This window comes from Tachypleus tridentatus, chromosome 6 (assembly GCF_004210375.1).
Source record: "Tachypleus tridentatus isolate NWPU-2018 chromosome 6, ASM421037v1, whole genome shotgun sequence".
NCBI lineage: Eukaryota > Metazoa > Arthropoda > Merostomata > Xiphosura > Limulidae > Tachypleus > Tachypleus tridentatus.
In genome coordinates, this window is record NC_134830.1 from 73,607,385 (window position 1) to 73,625,300 (window position 17,916).

General features: G+C 32.3%; 1 long non-coding RNA gene across 12 annotated transcripts in view; it reads left to right on the forward strand.

Moving 5' to 3' along the window:
• Window positions 1-17,916, forward strand: part of LOC143252805 (uncharacterized) — a 169,686-nt gene that overhangs the window by 23,467 nt on the left and 128,303 nt on the right. Inside the window, exon 3 of one of the 12 annotated variants that reach the window (XR_013029147.1) lies at window positions 13,545-13,647. The exons of the other annotated variants lie outside the window; for them this stretch is intronic. This is a non-coding gene — a long non-coding RNA (uncharacterized LOC143252805). The remainder of the gene's footprint in view (window positions 1-13,544; window positions 13,648-17,916) is intronic. 12 annotated transcript variants of the gene reach the window in all.

Here is a 17,916-nt window from a genome sequence, read left to right on the forward strand (position 1 = left end):
TAAATGAATTAATGTATCACTTAAAAGCTGAGTTACTTAACATCATCTTTAAAAAGTTTGAGTTTTCTACCTAGACCGCGTCTGTTATTAACAATAGGAGATTCGTCTATCCTCTTTAGAGTAGTCACACAGTTCTTACTAAAACATAAAATCTAGCCTCAATCTGTCACACGGAGTTGCTTCAGACATCCAACAGTTGCATTTTGCTCGTTTTATTTTTGTTTATTTTTCTGTCGTAGGAGTAATGGATGTATTCAATATTTGCAAGGGATAGTGTGACCCTATACGTTTATAAGATGTATGCTGATGCAGTAGTTATGATTGGGTACTTGCCATCCGAACACAATATAAACTATCAAAACATGACTTGATTGTGATGCAGTTCATTTTTATATAGCAGGTTGGGAGCTATACTCTAATATTTGTATCTTATAACCATAAGATTAACTGTTTCCGTAAAAAAAATATATATATATATATATGACTTAAATTCTATATGACTCTTTTAAACAAAGTTCGTTTTTGTAAATATTGTGTGCTTGTCTTATCTTTGAAAACCGTATTTTTTATATAGCTCAGTAGAACCTTGACTGTTAAAACAGATTATACATTCACACGAAATTTTTAGTAATCTATTTCTGCACATTAAGATATCTTTTCTTTTATAATCGTTATCGTTTTTTTTTTCTATTTCTAATTTGTAACTTTATTTCAAACTAAACTTCACTATCAGTAGATAATTACACGTGGAAATTATGATTACATACTTTTGAAGCCTTAAAACAAGTTCCACTTTACATATCTTATAGTTTTTATCTAATTAACCAACGAAGAAAGAGAAAGTTTAAGGACAAATCAGAAACCAAATCGTAGCTCAACCAGGAATTCTAAAGCAAAGAAAAAGTGTACTAGACAATACGACTAAATTGAAAGTACTTTTAACACTGGCCGGAAAAATAGGAAGTTTTATATATAGAAAAACTAAAGCAAACGTCTTTCCTCAGCTCATTCATTATCTTTACGAAGTAGTAGATAATATACTGCTCACAAAAATTAAAGGGAGAAGTACATATTTTAGTATATTTTTGTCATAACTAAATTTATGTATGAAAAGCATATCCGTTCGTCTACAAGTGTATTTTCTAAACTTGCGAGTGAAGTTTGAAGCAACTCAAACGAAACTCACCTCACTCAAGGAGAATACAACTCAAGGTACCCTATATAAGGCTGTTACGTAAAATTATGCATTCCTCTTCAGTTCTCGAAACAAATACCAATATGGATCTTTTGCAGCTCGTTTTGTCAGTGTGTACCTACATCTTGCGCACACAAGCAGTCAGGCGCCATCTGACAGAGAACGAGATGGCTGGGGCGGTCCAGATGCTGGAGGATGGCCAGACCCAAAGAACGGTGGCACAGCGCATCGGTGTGTCTTCAAGCGTCATTAATCGACTTTGGCGACTCTACCAGGAGACAAGGTCAAGGCCGTCATTGCTGCACAACAGCCAAAGAGGACCGTTACATCGTGACTACCGCTCTACGGGACAGATTAGCTACGGCTCGGTCACTGAGAAATGACCTTCAGCATTCCACTGGAACCCTTGTGTCGGCACAAACAGTTCGCAATCGTCTGTGCAAAGGACGCCTTAGGAACAGACGGCCTGCAAGAGGCTTTATTCTGACAGCGCAACACCTTAAAGCCAGGTTGGAGTTTGCTCGTCAGCACCTGGACTGGGAACTTCGTCAATGGGCCATCGTGCTGTGGACAGACGAGAGAAGGTTTACTGTGTCTGGTGATGATGGACGTGCGAGAGTGTGGAAACGCCGAGGAGAGCGATTTTTTGCCTGTAACATTGTTCAAGTAGACGCTTATGGAGGAGGTTCTGTAATGATCTGGGCAGGCATATGTTTGGGTGGCCGCACGGACTTATTCACACTCGACAGGGGTGCTCTGAACGCACGGCGATATAGAGACGAAATTTTGGAACCCATTGTGGGGCCTTTTGCTGGTGCTATCGGCGATGGGCTTATTTCCATGTAGGTTAACGCTCGAGCCTACGTCGCCAGACTGTGTATGGACTTTCTTGACGAAAATAAGATTGAACATTGTTGAGATATGTTGTCGAGGCGTGTTAGTGAACGCCAGCACCCTCCTTAGAATGTACAGGAACTCCGACAAGCACTGGTGGACGAGTGGGCTGCCATACCCCAAGATAACATCAATAGACTGATTCGAAGTGTGCCAAAACGGTGTCAGGAGTGTGTCACAGCCCGTGGAGGTCACGCTAGATATTGAAATTTCAAACATTTCTTGAATAAACGCGTGTAAACTGTTTAATGTATTGTTTCATAAGGGATGTCAGTTTTGGTGATATTGGTCATGTTTAAAAAAATTATTTCTCCATGTTTTACTGCTCATCACACATTAAAAAATGGATACAGATTGAACTGAAATGAGGCAAATTACCTAAAAAAATAAAATTATTATCACATTTGGAACACTTAGATAAGATATATATTTGTTCTTTTAATTTTTTTTAGCAGTTTCTGTTTTAAAACTAGTTTGTGTAAGTAACCCTCAATTGTTTTTATGTTATACTACGGTAGCTGACCATGCCCCGTCTATATTTCGCTATAAAGAGTTTTATCTCGTTATTTGCAAAATAAGAGCTATATTTTTTAGAATAAAACCTAGGCAACAGTTCTTTAACATTCTAGCCTTCATTACTAGTTGCTGACAGAATATTCGTAAAACAGCTTTTCAATACATAATCGTAGATCTAATGATGTACATTGACTTTTCCACAGAATTCCAGTTACTTATTCCACTGTTGTTTAATGCACAGTGATAAGATGCTAGGAGAGTTGGTATACTTTTAATACTTCATTTCTAAAATTATTAACTGTTGGTTCAAGGCTAATAATGAACAAATCCCATACACAGTTGTTTCCTAGTGGCATGGTTTAATAGGATTGTTTCTACACCTTTAAAGAATGTGATTATTTTCTACTCTTTAAACTATTTGGGTTATCTTGGGATTTTATATAATGTCTCAAAAACATTAAGTATTGTTTACTTTAGAAGCGTTGCTAAACATTATATTATATATATATATCTTCGAGCATTACGCAAGTTCTCCACACTGCTCAAAAATTTGAAAATCTTGAATTATTGAGGAAGCAAGATGATATTACACTGCTAGAATTACATTACACCTTCCCTACATTAACCTATACATTTCCAATGTTGACATGGCGTTGTTAGTTAAATAATAGAGCTTTCTTCTTCTTGAGATATGAATATATTTTTACTTGTCTGTTGAATTTTTATTATAAAGAGGAAACGAATATGTCAAAACAATTTTCAGATTATTAACAAGTGTAAAGATTGTCAAAGATTATTAAATAAACAGTGAAACACAAATAGAACTGGAAAGAAATTTAGTGACTTGTGAAGCATAGTAATTTTAATGAATAAAAAGAAACCAAAACCAAAGCGCATTTGAAAAAAAAAAGCTATAGTCAGATAATCTGAGCTACTTGACACAGGTGTTATAGCGCAATAATAATCCTGTTAACATTCTACAATATAATACAGATTAACAGTGAATAGTATTACGTGCTACGTCAGAAACATAAAATATTAAAGGTGTGTTTAGTTGAAACACTTATATAATTTAATTATTGGCTTTCAGATACTCAACAATAGTACTTACAGAGACGATAGGTATACACGTGGAAATGAACACGTTCCTTTGTTGTATACATTTTAGGGATTGGCGCTCATTAATAATCTAATAACGCTAAAAATCCTTGGGCTCTCTATAATGAGCAACCATAAACTTTCTCTTCACTCTATATAAAATACAGATACAATAAAATATTAAAACATATAAGAAAAACGTGAGCACGTTATATATAAATGATTTGGAATATGGAACTGAACAATTCACGTCACAGTCGCAACCGATATATGATAAAATTGGAATGGTAAAACGTGTGTTTGTGTTTTTCTTATAGCAAAGCCACATCGGGCTATCTGCTGTGTCCCCGAGAGGAATCGAACCGCTGCTTTTAGCTTTGCGAATCCGTAGACTTACTGCAGTACCAGCGGAGAACAATGGCACAACGCATCAGAACTAAATTTTGACGTTGTTTGATGTTCGTAGGCTGTATTACGTCACAAAAAAATTATTACTTTGTGGAAGAGTATATAACAGCCCTTCCCGACAGAAAATGTTCACACATTCAGGTCATAAAGATGTTTTCTGATACGGGGGAAGAGAATGCCATTTGTATTTAATGCCATTGTAAAACAAAGAAATACGGATCAATTTGGCAAATATATCGTAATTCAATTCCATAATACCTCCTCACAATGGTATTACTACTCTACCTTAACATGGTGATGGAAACCAAACGCGTGCTGTGTTTATATCTACATGAACTCAAATGTAGATATAGGTGAATACTAGTCTTAAATTCGTAGTATGTTCCCGAGACGACCACCACACATCTTAATAAACAGACACATATTGGTCTTAATTTGCAGAGTTTAATAAGTAATGCAAAGATAAATTTGTTTATTGAAGAAACACAAACAACTAGGAGAGAAAGAAAAATTAAAGAGAAACTCAAATTAGATAAGAATAAACTTAAAACTGAACGGCCAACGAAATAGTTAAATATACGAATCAATCTCTTAGTTTATGGAAACATTACATGAACAAAAACAATGCACACCTAGCAGACCCAACTGAGTGTTGGAATTCTAGAACTAATCATATCTGAAATCCTCAAAAGTCAACCTGGATTTTCAATACTTAATGACGTAGCACACTTAGTATTAATTTACAAGTGGACAGTATTGAACAGAACGTTTTGATTTTAGCCTAGCAACGCAGCGTAATATTGGGCATCAAAATAATATACCTAGAGGTAGTAGTTTTAAATACATATTCAAATAAAATACTTTATAATAAACGTTGATTAGTACTAATAAACCAAATTTATACATCAGAGTTAAATACATGAATAATTATAATAATGTAAAACACAATATAATCATCTAGACAACTTGAAATTCATTACAATATTTGCGCTGATTTTCAATTTAGTATCTTTCAACATTTTTACGTTGTATTTATAATAATGTTTTACACGTTACGCTCAGTTTGAAAGATTTGAATAAGTTGTATATCCTAATATTAAGGAATGGCTCTTACTAATGTTTCTAAATTTAGTTATAATCCATCAAATTATTCATGGTTTTGAATACATAAAAGATGCTATAAAATTTTATCCAATGTTAACTACATTAACTATAATGAAACATTAAGAACAGTCTATTAACTAGAGAACACAAAATCATGCAACGTTTAGATGTCTTGACCCATGAGCAACTTACCAGTAGCTCTCACTTACATGCAGAGAAATATTAATTACCTTACACAAACGGTTGTTATAAAAACATGAAACAAGAGGAACGTATTAGCCGTTTATTAGATAAAAAACTCGTTTGTCTTGACACTGATATCATCAAGTAAGATAAAATCTATTTCCTATGTAGAATGATTGACCAGATGTTGGAAGTGGATATCTCATAAGGAAAACTCCAAAGCCACCCTCTAAAGGCAATAAGTTTTCTAGTGTTAAATCCTTGTAATGTATTTATATTACGACTGTATTAATTAAATTAAGAAAAATGTAACTCTAACTAAATGATGAAGCAATAGACGCCCTGTTTTTGTTATGTGATGTATCCATCCTTCTTAAATATTCTGAAACAAATTATTTTATTTTACAGAAATATTTCAAAGATTGCGTTAGAATGTTTTCTTAAATATTATATGTATATATACGTATATATATAAAGATTCGATATGAGAAACATCGTTCACAAAACTTACTTATATGAGTATGAGAATAACATAAAAATAAAGCGACTTACCTCATTGTTGTCATTAAGATATGTTAATATTTTTTTATTTTACTTAGGATGAGCTAAAATTATCGAATTCAAAAGCGTATTTAATGAAAACCTTGAAATAAACTGAAAAATAATTTTAAAAAATTAAACAAAATTATTTTATTACTGTTTTTGAATAAACATGTCGTAAAATGCAAATGTACTACATGTTTTTATTTCTAGTGAATGTTTATAACAATTTGTTTCTGTTGAAAGGGTAATTGATATCTTACGTGCTTCGCTCCTCCCATAATGTTGGGTGGAACATTAAATACGTTTTTTTCAACTTGTATCATTTTACAATATGTAAACAGTTCATAACTTTAAACACCTACTTTGTGGAACATGTAATGTTGTATAACCGTTATACCATGTTGTAGTGTCAATATAAGATATCAGTGTTGTACTTCGCCTGCAGAGCACATAATTATGTATAACAGAAAGCAGGTCCAAAATGATACGCTGAAAAACAAACCAGAATCAAAGGTACAGAGGTGACTAATTTATAAGTCGGAGGAGGATATGTTAATGATTGTTGGAACGTGTTAAGTAAAACAAAAAACGTCTTCTCAAAAACTATTATAACTACGCAAAAAATAATTAGTAGAAGTAAAGGATGCAACACGTTTGAAGACATGTACTTTTGGTCGAGGCTGTTTTATTGATGTAACACTTGTTGTGGCAATAGATCCAGAATAAACTGTTTGATTCTACTCAGATGTTAGACATTCAGTAGAAATATATCTTGTTAACATACTAAATTGGGTTTTCATGCAATGAAGCATTCAGCTTTTCACTTTCTTTTGTGCAAAACAACTGGATACATTATATAACGAATTAACCACATTAAGGGAGTGATATACTAGGTTGCATGCAAAGTTTGTTTCTATACTCTCTATTACCTTAAAGTAGTGCGGATTAACATTAATTTATCTGATGCTATTAAACAAAATAATTTTTTAGAACACCATTTGGTACAACTTTGTATACCGTTCATTTTTGTATGGACATCGATAATGTTCCTTTGATAGTTATCATATTTTAGCCTTTTTAATGTACTTTTTTTAAATCATGTCAATAATGGGCATATGCTGCCTCTTACAAACATACAATGAGACGTACTTGTAACATAACTCACAATACATCACAAACTCCATTACTACAACCTTTATAATAAAACGTTCCCTTAATTAGAATATGGTCGTACAATACATGATACTAAGGGCATTATCTTTAATCTCTATTTTATTAGCTAAAAAAATGTGATTCATTGTCTTGTGCCAAATTTCAAAACATTAAATGACGCATCGTGGTTTTGGTAAATATTTATATTTAAACTAAAGCGCTTTAAACTATGGTATAGCATGTGAAATTATAGTGCTATGTGAGCTAATGTGATATATTCATTACGATTAAAATAACATAATTGACAATGGAGAAACGACCTTTTCAGAATAACAATATATTTTATTACACGTTAGGTTAAAACATAATTAATTGTCTCACAAAACATTTACCAATTATATTTCTATAAAATCATATCTCTTACGCTCCCCAAGAAGATACAAACAAAAGCTACAGAGTTTTGAACATTGAATCGCAACTGAAATACACGTATTGCAATGTTCAATCAGTATTTCAGGGAAAGTAACCTGTTACCTTTTATTAATTCAAGGATGGTGTTTGTGGTGCTATTAATTATGAGATGACCGCAATCCTGTCACAATTTCTGTGCCATTTTTATTATTTGCTATTAAAATAAATTATTCCTATCAAACCGTGAGTAAATAATTGTGCATGATATACGTACCCATTAATTACACTCAGCAGGGTGTCTAAAGGATTTATTTTGTTTTTCCAGATAGTTTTACAAAAATTCTTCGGAAAAAAACTCTTTTCCATTTTAAACCCACATAGTAATGGGATTGACACGAAAATATACAAACATTTTAACTTCAAATTCACTGCAATATACTTGTGAAAAATCTAGAGTTGTAAAAATAGTATTAACTTTTATATTTAATGTAGGGCTTCTATGTGTGATACTTCCCACAGTACCTAGAACTTTTACTACGACCAATAACCGCATCTAAAATTTTATCAGTAATGACCACCCTTATTTGTTTTCAGTTTCAATCTAGAACCATCACCATTTCTAGATTAAAACTAAAAACAATTAAGTTAGAAAATAATACATATTTGTTATGCTATTCGATTGCGAAATTAAATAGTGGATCCCATTTTACTGAAACATTTTTTTGAAGTTAACGCGTGATATAAAGGATAATTTACATATCATCATTATAGTTGTTAACAATGTATCCATTAACGACGAGGATTTTAAACATCATTGTTTTATAAACATTACTAACAAACTACTTTTATTGTTTTATTTAGTTAGAATTAAGCACAAAGCTACACAATGGGCTACCTGTGCTCTGCCCACCACAGATATCGAAATACCGTTTCTGGCGGTGTGATTCCGCAGACATACCGCTGGGCCACAGTGGATGAGGGGACATCTCTTCCTATTTTGGCAAATTATAATTCCATTTTGCTCATGAATTAAAAGATAACCCAAGCCAGTTCATTAGATTCAAATTGATCATCATACGGAGTCTCAAGTTTTGTGTCTTCTACGTTTTCAGGAAGTTATTTAAGGCTTTTATTTTTAGGGATGATACTCGTAGCTACAAACTTTAAAATTCTCACAGGTTTAAAAAAATAGGTTCAACAATATTCTCTTCTGTGCTTTGAAATTTGCGATTACATTGGCTTGTGGGATCTTATGGTGGTTAAAAGCGCAAGAAGAAGTGGCATGTGCTACCTTACTATTAAATGCTGCTGAAAAATATTCTAATCGAATAATATTCCTTGAATATTGTACCGCACCTTTACTACGACATCGGAGTTATCGCTCACCTAACTTGCACAAACTAGAAAAAAAAACAATCGTACTTTATGAATGAGAGGAACTGTCTTTTAGGTGATAGCTTCGTATTTTCTAGTGGCATAGCGGTAAGTCTGCAATTATAACACTATAAACCGGGTTTTGATACTCGTGGAAGACACAGCACATGCAGTCCGTTGTTTAGTTTTGTGTTTGACTACAGACAAATGGATAAAATTGTTGGTTTTGCATATATTAAATGATTCTGTATCTATCTGAACGAGTATATATGATGTTCTAATAAACAACTATACTTCCGAGCCATAACCTCATTTCAACTTTCTTTCCTATACTTGCCAGCACTTGATATTTTCCACATGTATATCCTTTTGTCCATGTTCGTTAATTTTTAAACTCATATCGATTCATGGATACCTTCCTAAATCAGTATTAAATTTTATCTGTGTTATAAAGTAAATATTTGGTTGTTGTTGGGGTTTTTTCTGGCCATTTTTTTAATATTTTTCTTTCAAAACTTACATTGTTTTTGCTTGTGTTAACTTCATATTACCAAAAGTTGAAGTAAACACGTCTTCTTAGAAACACAGCTTATGTTGCATAATTAATTAAATGTATTCTCTGGACAATGAATGAATAAGACGCACATTTTGTTATACATCAAATATATCATGTATTTTCATGAAAGAAACGATCTTCTAAATAAAATAATTGTTTTATGTTACTATTGCACTCACATCTCACTCTGGGACAAATTATTGTTTAAAAGCACAATAAATAAGATAAGGAAATAAGTAAATTGTAGCTTTGCTCTCTTTAACCAATATATTTGCTTGGACTGCGTGATCCCCTCCTTGTGGCTCAGCGGTAAGTCTGATGCCTTATAACGCTACATTTTGGGTTTTGATACCTGCGTAGAACACAGTACAAATAATTATATATCTTTTGGCTTTAAAACAAACAAGCACAAATCACCTACCTAGCTATTTTCTATAAATAAGTTCAATGTTGCGAAATCTAATAGGTAATTTTAGGACATTGCAAGAACCGTGATACAAACTTCAAAATTAATTTATTTCTATTAATTTTATTGTAATCGATATTAGATTACATTGTTCTTTAACATTTAGGCTACGTTTGAACTTTAAAAACCCATATCGTTCTTACTACATCTTTAAAAACAACAGCACATTTTATTGTAAAGCAATAAACTTTAAACTGTTTTTCATTACGCGTTATTGGCTTTTTCCTCTGTGGTCCACTTTAGATCATCTATCATTTCATTATTGTGTTTGCGTAAGGTAAACATTGGATCTTGTAATGACAAATATGTATATGTATATACATATATATACATGACAAAAGCAAATTTAATGCGGAATTCTGGTACACTAATATCCGACACATAAGAATGAAGTATCTTTTAAGCGTAGGTCCTGAAAATGTTATATAGTATGTCAAAATGAACAGGAAAGCAAAAGAAGGCAAATAAAGTAAAAATAACAAATTATCTATTTGCATTTTGAACAAACTTACACGTTTTTCAATGTACAGAAAGACTAAAGCTGACTACAAGAGAACAGGTAATTTTTGGTTTGTACAGATCAATGATCAAGCAAAAGATAATAAACGTCCACACATACACAGAAAAGGAACAATAACCATACCAGGGCCTAAGTGCAATATCCCACAATCTACAGATTGCTCACATCAACGTCTTTCCCAAATAGGCATGTACAATTGAAGGAAAATATAAATTCACATTAATTTGTATAAGTCACTTTCTAAAATAGGTTTACCCATACCGTAAGTAAATGTGGATAGTGAGTCAATCTCGAACAAGCATCTGTAAGATAATCTGAGCAAAAGTATTAGTGTGTGTGTGTGTATGACCTTTGAATATCCAGTTTAACGCGAAGACACTAATTAAATGCAAACCAACTGCAAAAAGGCATAAAATTACTTAAATATACGTCAATAAATATATATTTTACTACTATCTATAGAAGAGTGTAATTCTAACACAGTAATGATTCTTGGAAGTTATGAGTCAGGACACCTTTCAAGTAGCTCATGCTTATTCTGATTTAATACCTGCCCAACTGTGACTCTTTGGTTGCTATCCAATTTAAAGGTCAATATATGTCAGTACCCATATATTATATTTCTTTTGTTGATTAACAAAGAAGCCCACAATCGATTTTAGATCATGTTTCTTTTGCTACCGCTTTAACTTATGTTTCTATTATATATATATATATATAGTAGGCGAATACAAGTCCTTTTTACTTGTGATAATCAGTTTTCCTAATGACTTATAATAAAAGTGAAATAATAACTGTTCTCACTGCTCTATTCTCACTGGAAACCTATTACATAGAGTAAACATAATAAACTATCATTTGTAACAGCAATAAATCATTGTTTATGTAAGTTTGTGATGTAAGGAATTTTTGTAATGACTTCGGTTGGTAACTAAAATACGTGAAGTTTTTCTTTTTAAAGAAATCGTAAGATCTAAATACATGCTTTAACGTGCATCAGAGTGGATTCTGTTAGCGAAAAGCGAAGTTTTACTTTTATATACATTATGTATTACCAGTCATCACTCATAAATCAGAATTGTCAATTTAAATTACCTAGCACCTGAACTCAATTTTTGTACTATGTTCCAAAGAAGTGCCTGAAAGTCGCACAAAATAATTAAATTAGAACTATTATTATAATGACTTTTATTTATGTGGTTAATTATATTTGGTATAATTTTAGATAGAATTAGATATTTATGAACCCATAATTGATCCAATTTGCTCATCATTATCTCTAGACTTTGCAAAATAAAACTATCATATTAGAAAGTTGTTCATTAAGAGGTCCGGCATGGCCAGGTGGGTTAAAGCGTGCGACTCGTTATGTAAAGGTCGCGGGTTCGCATCCCCGTCGCATCAAACATGGTCGCCTCTTCAGCCGTGGGGGCGTTATAAAGTGACGGTTAATCCCACTATTCGTTGGTAAAAGAGTATCCCAAGAGTTGGCAGCGGGTGGTGATGACTAGCTGCCTTCCCTCTAGTCTTACACTGCTAAATTAGGGACGTCTAGCACAGATAGCCCTCGAGTAGCTTTGCGCGAAATTCAAAAAATAAACAGCTTGTTCATTCAGTAGGTTGTGCAATCGCAACAGCCGCAATAAATATTTATGAGTTACATTGATTTTTTTCTCTATTATGCTTATTCGTCAAATGTTTCCCACACTGATTTATAAATACGTAATTATGATAAAAAATTTACAGATTTATATCTTGGGATCTTATATTTTTGAAATTCTAAATATTCGATTAAATTGACATTCCTGTATGTAATTTTAAAACGAGAAAAAAAAATGTAGCACTTCCTTAATGTGTAATGTTAACGTTCGATCATATGTTTGTGTTTGACTATATTATTCTTTCCCTAGCGTTCCCATTGACAGTTATTGCATCGGATGTATTATTTAACGAATAATCGCAAAAGATAAAGTCGAAATAATATATAAATGCGAGCTTTGGAATGTTCCTGTTGTTTCTGCAAACGATTCTATATAGTGTTCTTTATTAAGAATACACAGTGTATACAAAAGACGAGAACTTGGCTTAACGTCAACAAAATCCACACTGATGCAGTTGGTAGTACCAGTAATGTTTTTGGGCTTCAAGCCAACATACTTAAAGGGAAGTGAGAAGCGGATCTTATCATTTGCTAATTCAGCTAAACTTCAGCGGCAGGAGTTTTATGTGTTTAAATCAGGAGAGATCAGCTACGCTTACTGTTTTATAGCCTTACAATCTGCACGCTGAATAATATAAATATAAATGGGAAAAGATCAACAAAAATGTGCGTATCTAATAATATGAAATACGGCCTGCTTTGGTCACGTTGTTCTGAACAAAAAATGTAAAACTGTTTATAGTAATGAACAGGATACATTGTATATTTTATCGACATTACATTACGACTTAGTAGGTTCGGAATGACTAGGTAGTTAGGGCACCGTACTCGTAATCTGAGGGTCGCGGATCTGAATCCCTGTCACATCAAACATGCTCGCCCTTTCAACCATGGAGGTTTCTAATGTGATGGTCAATCCCACTATTCGATGGTAAAAGAGTAGTCCAAGTGTTTGCGGTGGGTGGTGATGACTAGCTGCCTTCCCTCTAGTCTGGTGTAGCTATGCGCGAAGTTAAAAAAAACAAACGAAACGACTTTGTAATATTGAAATTGAGGGAAAAACTGAGCTAGTCCATCACGCACCTTTCTCGTTTGATTAAAAAGTGTGATAACATGTAAAAAATAAATGTAGAAATTTTATTTTTGAAACAATATCTTCAGAGCTCATTTTTTTCTAAAGGAAATGAGATTTAAAAAAAATATCTGTTTGTTTTATGATTATATAAATATTTCATTCTTTTCTCTATGAAGTTGTACATTTTTTCCAAACTCGCTAAAAATTTTAATATTGGAGTTTTGTTAATTTACGAGTAAAATATATCCGCTGACGCTTACAATGAATCTTGTCAAATTAAAATATTATATCCATAGTTTTTATTTCTCATTTTATAAGTTTAATTGATAACTTGCTTTATCAGTTTTGAGATAATTTAAATATACTAAAACTGTGTTTTGGTATTACAGATTCACAGTTTGACTGCAAATTGTAATGCTTTCTAATATACTAGCATAACGAAACAGCAGTCAGTTTCCTTTACATCTTTCGTCTTCAAAAGTAATTATCCAGGTAAGAAGTACAAAAAGTGAGTGTAGTATGTTAATTGGCAATAAATAAAGGGATAGAACGTACTGTATTTGTAATGACGGGTAATTTTATTAAAAATAATTAAAAAAAACGATTCCTGATTTCCATTGATGTGACCTATTCGTATATGTTTCATTGTGTTCTATTCTTAAGAAACAACTTCGGGAAAATATGAGAAATAGAAGAGCCTAAGCAAAGGAAAATTACTAATAAACTTTCTTTGGTATTTGAACAACAAGGAATAATACAGAAGAGTAGTACCTTGTATTTAAATGATTTTGAACTCGGTTTCTAGCGTTGTAAACGTACAGACACCCCTATGCCAATATAGATCTAATGTGACGGTCCTTTCCACTATTCGTTGCTAAAGGATAGTCTAATAGTTAGCGATGGGTGATTTTGACTAACTGATTTCCATCTCGTCTACACTTCAAAATTAGGAGCAGTTAGCAAAGACAGTTCCCCAAGTAACTGTGCACAAATTTAAAAACAAAACTATCAGATATGTAGAGAGAGTGTTGAGTTCAAGCGTATGTGTTTCGTTATAGCAAAGCCACATCGGGCTATTCGCCGAGTCTACCGAGAGGAAACAAACCACTGATTTTAGCGTTGTAAATCCGTAGACTTACCACTGTACCAGCGAGAGGACGTTGAGTTCAAGTTATTGCCTTTACAGTGTTCAAAAGCTGGAGTTAGATTACGAAGTGGCGTTTTCAGAATACGTTTAGTATTATGTTTTGTTTCAGTTTCAAATGATTTTCTCTTGCTCTTCACTTTGTAACCCATTTTGCAGTTTCAATGGGTTATAAAAATGATAGTAGTGAAAAATTTCCGTATCAGTAAATTCCAACATTTGCGAGCTGTGATTATTTATTGGTTTATTTGACACTAAAATTTACATATTAATTACAATTAAATCATTCACTTCGTTTACACAACTTTTTGTGATTGGTTGGACCTTATACTATAAAACATAAACTACTAATTTTTCAATAAAAGTGGTCGCTCCAGATATAGAATAAAGACGAAATATCGAACAAATAAATACATTTTCCAGAATTAAAAGTAGTTTAGTTAAATTAATCACGTTTAATACTTTAATGTGTTATTCGACAAATTGAAGCATTAGACTTTCTTGAATTATTTTAACAGGTTTTATTGAAATATGTTAAATAAACTCAGTTATCTAAAAGTTTGTTCATCTTATCAAGAGTAGATGTCAGAAATTAAGTATATTTTCTGCGCCTTCGATAAACAAAAATGTCGTACGTCATTCTTATGTTAATTTTTAAAGGTTGCTAAATAAATTATCACAGTGTGCTTATAAGTTACCTTTCGAGCAATTTATAGTGATTATTTTATACTAAATAGAACTGAAACTAAGTAGAACGTTATAATTAAATCATTCAATTAAATAATTATGATGTGATACTTTGTTTATGTTATAGTGTTTCACTTATTTTCGTGTTAAGCAAACATTCATTCAGTTGATTTTCGTAACTGTGTGAAAGTCTATGCGTGATATTTAAAATAATTTATAGTTTAATCATTTCGTGAAACAAATATATTAATTTTGGTCTTTCTAGAGACATAGCAGATAGATTTAGGGCTTATAACGTTAAAAGTCAAATTTCGATACCCGTGATAAGCAGAGCACAAATATCTGCTTGTGCAGCTTTATGTTTAATAACAAGCAAACAAAATTCGTTTTGGAAATACTATATTAAACGTTCCTTATTTATATAGTTTCTGAGAATTAATATTTTATATTCATTCTGATTTTAACATTGTTATCAAATTTCTTGTTTAACATATTTCAACTTTACATCTTTAATAGAACAACAAAATAAGGATTATCAAGGCAATAAACAATAAACACTTAACTACTTATAACGTACTTTAGTTAAGATAATTCGTATTTTTCTTGATATAACCACTAAAATTATAAAACAGTATTTCTTAAGCTACTTTAGGTTTCCTGTATGTGATCCTTAAATCTGTGTACCTTTGCTGAAAATTAACACTTCATTTAATTATTTTTGTAAAAAATTAATTATTATAAATGATTTTTGTTGGAATATAATGTACACTTCTATTCCGAAGACACGCTTTTCTCTACAGTATCTAATACTTTATCAACAATGTTACATCAGACTTCTGCTGGTGTAAAGTATTGATCGCTATGTTAGTACAAAAAAATGTTTCATGGGAAAGGCTAGGACGCATCACATCCCAAGCGTACGCTTCACCGTCCTTATGCTATTATTCAAACCTTAAAGAAAATTTATTTGAAAAGTTTTTGTGGGGAAAGTAAATCGCATAAAATGTGGCCTTGTGTATCTCCACTATCAGTCTAGAAAAAACTAATTAATGGTACAAGCACAGACGTTTTAGCTTGAGAAACCGAACAAGGCCCCAATATTACACATGTGACATCATTAAATATGAGATGTATGTGAAATTTCAGGTTCATTAAAATCATTTTATAGGCAAAGTAGTACTTAAAGCTTTTGAGCTTACTAGTAGATAATATAAGGAATCAGATCGATGTTCATATGTGGCACGTTTCTGCCTCGTGAGGCGAACCTTAAGAAAAGTATAATTAATAGCAGAATTAGGAAAAAATAAATAAATAACAAAATAATCTTACCAATCATTTCATGGCTGTTGTTGTATGCGATGTCTTAGAAATATATCACATACTTTTAATTATAATGTAGCAAAGCACTTTACTTTTGGACAAGTTGTGTAAAGACAGCTAAGTGCTAAAAATTTTGCATTGCGTCGTACGACAATATTATTGCTCTAAATATTCAATATATTTTCTTTCTTTTTTCTTTTATTCAAGCGTTGATCATATGAGCACAGAACCAGCCAGTCATGTTATTTAGAAATACAATATTTACTAAAAGAAAGGTAATCATTTGGAAACAAGAACTGTTGAACGACTTTAATGAAAGGTTTGTGTGCTAGATGCGTTTCGTTATTCATTGCAACAATACTAGTATTCATTTAAATAAATAACGCTCATTATATACATCGAATAAAACCATACAACTCAAATTCGCTGGGGAATTTTTACAACGTGTATTAAACCAAGGACAATAAAGCTATTTCACACTAAAATAATTATCTTAAGCATAGTAAAGATGAAAATGAAGCCATTTAAATAGATAAATCCTGGAAAAACTATAGTTTATGTACTGGGGGAATATTTCTGACATTATGTGTTAACGAATGTGTATGGATTAGGACTGTTACAGTCAACAATAAAGCAATTTAATATGAATATTTTTTTTCTCCTTCGCCAGGAGCCTGATTTGAGATTTTAAAATCTGTGAAAGTTGAAAATTTCCTGACATTCTTTAACCAACAAGAATTTTCAGTTGATTAGGACGAAGTGGCCAAACAAAACTATCATGAGCTGAAAACATTTCTTAAGGCGTTACTTAAAAATTGGAAAAACATTTTACTATTGCATTACACTTGTCATATGGCTACAGTTTTCTTTTTACTAACAACTGTCACTATCTATTAGTAATTGTAATTATTATTGTAGAAGTTTTGCAGGTCTTCTGGTAGAAGTTATTATATACCTCTAATGCTCATTTTTTAAAGTGTTTAATGACTACAACCACACACACCATCCACTTAGCAACACTCCATAGACATATGCACATCCTCAACGATATATATATATATATATATATATACACACAGTCATGTGAAAAAGTTAGGACACCCTATGAAAGACTGTGTATTTTTGTAACATGTTTGGATATATAGATATTTATTCTCAATTTCAACAAAACTGATAGATTATAGGAATATAACTAAACAATTAAAACTGAAGAAAAGACTTTTCAAGATCTTCTGTAAATGTAATTCTACACGAATGTATATTCTAATTGAGGAAAAGGTTAGGACACCCTACCCCCTAGTGTTACCCCCTGTGGCTGAAATAACTGCAGTGAAACGCTTTTTGTAGCCATCTACCAGTCTCTGACATCGGTCTGAAGAAAGTTTGCCCCACTCTTCAATTCAGAATTCTTTCAGCTATGAGATGTTTGAGGAGTTTATTGCACGTACAGCCAGTTTCAAGTCACCTCACAGCATCTCAATGGGATTAAGGTCTGGGCTTTGACTCGGCCATTCCAGGACTCTCCATTTCTTAGTTTTCAGCCAGTCTTTGGTAGATTTACTGGTATGTTTTGGGTCATTGTCGTGTTGCAGGGTCCGGTTCCGCTTCAG